Here is a 4479-nt window from a genome sequence, read left to right as displayed (position 1 = left end):
GGCCCCCCCCCCCCCCCGGGTAGAAGGAAAGTTCAAGGCAGCCCAAAGCCGGTTGCAGGAACTGGATCAAGGAAGAGGAAAGTCACTCAGGCTAAGCCTCCAATCGTAAGGAGAAAGCTACCTACTGATCAGAAAACACCAACAAAAACAACAACAAAAGACAAGGCTGGACCGTCAAGAGGAAATGCCAGGGCCTCAACATCAACAACAAGCTTGGAGAATAGGCCACTGTGTAACATGATCCCAGCAACTTCAAGGAAGAGGGCGGGTTTTCGGACTCCGTCCATTCCCGGTCCTTAAAAATTGTGAGCTGGAACTGTCAGGGGTTAGGGAATCCCCGGACAGTTTGACGTCTAAAGGAGATTAACCGATCCATATCTCCGGACATATTATTCCTTATGGAATCCAAAAATCCCGACCCTTTCGTTCTCAGCAAAACGGATCAGCTGGGTTTCGAACACCATCACCTAATATCGCCTACTGGACACGGGGCAGGAGGTCTAGCGATACTCTGGAAGCAAGAAGTAAAGCTCCATATTTTGTCTTCAAATGCAAACTTCATTGATACTTGTATTGAATATGAGGGGAAAACTTTCTTTTCCGCCTTTGTGTATGGAGATACTGATTATGCAAAAAGAAGAGTTTTCTGGGAACAAATGACATCCTTAATGAACAGCAGAGAAACACCGTGGTTTATAACGGGGGATTTCAATGACATTCTCAACAATGCTGAAAAGGATGGTGGACCAGCAAGAACTGAGGGTTCTTTTGGTGACCTTCGATCTTTCTACTCAGAGGGAGACCTCTTCGACCTCCCACACTCAGGGGACCTATTGTCATGGAGGGGAAAAAGAGGCGATTGCCTGGTGAGGTGTCGACTAGATAGAGCCGCTGCAAACAGCACGTGGGCGGAACTCTTTCCGACTGCAAGAAGCCAATATCTAGAGTACGAAGGATCCGATCACAGGCCCCTGGTGACGATTCTTGAACCTGGAAACAAGAAACGAAGAGGAAGGTTTCGCTTCGACCGCAGACTAAAAGATAATCCTGAAGTCAAGGAACTGATCAAGGAAGTATGGCATGCAGCAAGCGGTAAACCCATCAGAGAGAGAATTGCAATGACAAGGACAGCGATCACTGAGTGGAGTAAACAACAGTATCGTAATAGTCGACTCATCATCGAAGAGAAAAAACAAGAACTAGAGATGGCACTAGTAAATCCGGTGAATGATGGGGAACTGATACAAAAGATCACAGCTGACCTCGATGCGGCTTACCTGGCCGAGGAAGAATATTGGAGGCAACGCAGCCGTCTGCTATGGCTGAGACTTGGAGACCGCAACACCGGATACTTTCATGCTGTAACGAGAAAACATCGACGAGCAAACTCCCTCTCAGTTATTGAAGATAGCACAGGAACGATGGTTTACAAAGAAGGAGAAATAGCAAAGGTCGTTGTCCAATACTACGAAAACCTTTTTACCTCACTGGAGGGGGACAGAGCCGACACAGTTATTTATGCGCTTCAGCGGCTAGTATCAGATGAAGAGAATGAAAAGCTCATAAGCCCACCGTCAGCACAAGAGATACGAGATGCAGCTTTCTCCATCCATGCGGACAAGGCACCGGGACCTGATGGTTTCTCGGCGAGTTTCTTCCACTCCAACTGGGAGACCATCGGGCCTGATATAGTCAGTGAAATCCAAGGTTTTTTCTTTTCAGGATCTCTGCCACCAAAGATAAACGAAACCAACATCAGGCTCATCCCGAAAATAAAAAGTCCACAGATGGTTACTGATTACCGACCCATTGCGCTGTGCAATGTGTATTACAAGATTATGTCCAAGATTCTCACGAGAAGAATGCAGCCCTTACTTGCAAATATCATTTCAGAAAACCAGTCCGCTTTTGTTCCTGGCCGAGCCATCTCTGACAATGTGTTGATCACACATGAGGTGCTTCACTTTCTAAAAACTTCAGACGCGAAGAAGAGATGTTTTATGGCTGTAAAAACAGATATGAGCAAGGCCTACGACCGACTGGAGTGGGAGTTCATTGAATTGGTTTTGAGACGTCTAGGCTTCCACGAAATATGGATCAGTCGGATCATGGAATGTGTATCCACTGTTACACTCTCCTTTCTCATCAACGGTACGCCTAGAGGAAGGATAAAACCGAGCAGAGGTATCCGCCAAGGAGACCCTCTCTCACCGTACTTATTTATTTTGTGTGGTGAAGTGCTCTCGGGACTGTGTAATAGGGCAAACGAGGAGGGTTCCCTCAAAGGAATCAGTGTGGCAAGGGCATGCCCTAGAGTCAATCACTTACTCTTCGCTGATGACACAATGTTCTTCACCCGAGCAAATAAGAAGAGCAGCCAGTGTCTGAACAGCATCCTCAAGCGATACGAGGAAGCATCGGGTCAATCAATCAACACTGAGAAATCATCTGTCTCGTTCTCAAAGAAAACTCCGGCAGCGCTAAGGAGCTTGGTTAAAAATGAATTAAGCATCCACAAAGAGAGTGGAGTTGGCAAGTACCTTGGCTTACCCGAACATTTTGGAAGAAGAAAGAGGGATCTCTTCACTTCCATTGTTGACAGAATCAGGCAAAAAGGAAGCAGCTGGTCCAATAGATTCCTATCGAAAGCCGGAAAATGACTATGATCAAGAGTGTCCTCTCCCCTATTCCGTCACACGCAATGCAATGCTTCAAACTAGCGGTTTCTCTGTGTAAACGGATACAATCTGCTGTCACGAGATTCTGGTGGGATGATAAAGAGGGACAACATAAAATGGCATGGGTTTCATGGGACAAAATGACAAAACCGAAAGCCATCGGTGGGCTAGGCTTCAGGGACTTTCAAGCCTTTAATGATGCGTTCCTAGGAAAACTGAGCTGGAGGATACACAACAATCCGGAACTCCTTCTCTCAAGAATCCTACTTGGGAAATATTGCCACTCGGAAAGTTTTATGGAAGTAACAGAGAAGGCATCAACATCACACGGGTGGCGTGGAATCCTAGTGGGCAGAGATTTGCTAAAAGATAATATGGGATGGGTTGTGGGGAATGGCTCATCCATCCGCATCTGGGACGATCCATGGCTCAGCCTAACAACCCAGTTGAGACCTACGGGCCCATCAACTAAAGTGTCAGCAAATTTTACAGTCGCAAGTCTGTTTCATGAAAACACAAGGCGCTGGAATACTGAGAAAATCAGACAAGTGCTTCCCCAGTGGGAAAGAATCATAAAAACCATTAAGCCAAGTGAAGCAGGAGCACCTGACAAACAAATATGGCTGAACACACCGTCCAACGTCTACACGACGAAATCGGGGTACCACTCTGCGATTAAAAAGAGAACTGAGGAAGAGGATCCAAATGACGCAGCTGTGGAACTTGAATGGTTCAAAGGCGTCTGGAACATTCATGCCTCGCCCAAGATAAAAATGTTCTTATGGAAGCTGTTTCAACAAGCTTTACCAGTCGGCGAAGTGCTTGCGATGAGGAATATTACCACTGATAGTCTATGTAAGAGATGCGGTACACCCGAATCTATAGATCACCTTTTCTTACACTGTCTGTTTGCAGAACAAGTATGGAGATCCGCGCCTTTCGTAACGACAGTTGAGAGTAGCGGATTGATAGATTTAAAAAGTGTATGGTTGAACCTATGCGGTAGAAGTTGTCTGCCTCCCACAGGACTGATATCCGGTCATCTTGGGCCCTGGATACTGTGGCAAATCTGGTGCTCTAGAAACCAGTTTATCTTTGAAGGAAGGACGGTGAGCGCAGAAGAAACCCTCACAAAAGATATAAGCCTCGCAAGAGAATGGACGAGCAGCCAAGAGAAGCAGAAGCGACCAACACCACGTAAAACTCCACCGCAAGAGCCGACACCACGAAACTGCACCATTGTCAACACAGACGCAGCGTGGCGAGCTACTATCCTTATAGCTGGACTGGGATGGACGGTGAAAAATCAGGGGGGTTCTTCCTGCTTCAAAGTAGCGGCACGTGACGTTGGATCTGTAAGACCCGATCCCGGCCGACTAGGCCGCGGTCGATGCCTCACGTCGCTCAGTCCATACCCGGACCGAACCTCTAAAAATTTTGCCCTTTATTTAAAATATCGCCCATTGGCGAGGGCTAATTCAGATCTTAGCTCAAGACTACCTTAGTCATTCCCTAACTTAGATCATTTCAACTTATGCACAGCGGAATAACATCTATCATCCATTGGACTAAATCCAATCTAACACTTGTCTGGTCAGATCACCTCAGCTACTGGTCAGTAAACACAACTGCCAACTAGCTCCAAGGTCGATCCTGAGCCTAGACCAAGTCATACAATCAGAGGTTCCATTCCCCTAACCATTCTATCTAGATCTATGCAACATTTCTAGATCATACCTTTGCCACATCCACGGAGCTTGTTAGCTCATCGGCCCAGCTACACTAGCTGAATGAACTCATA

The sequence above is a fragment of the Brassica oleracea genome, chromosome C5 (genome assembly GCF_000695525.1).
Source record: "Brassica oleracea var. oleracea cultivar TO1000 chromosome C5, BOL, whole genome shotgun sequence".
Lineage (NCBI taxonomy): Eukaryota > Viridiplantae > Streptophyta > Magnoliopsida > Brassicales > Brassicaceae > Brassica > Brassica oleracea.
This window is presented reverse-complemented; position numbering follows the sequence as displayed.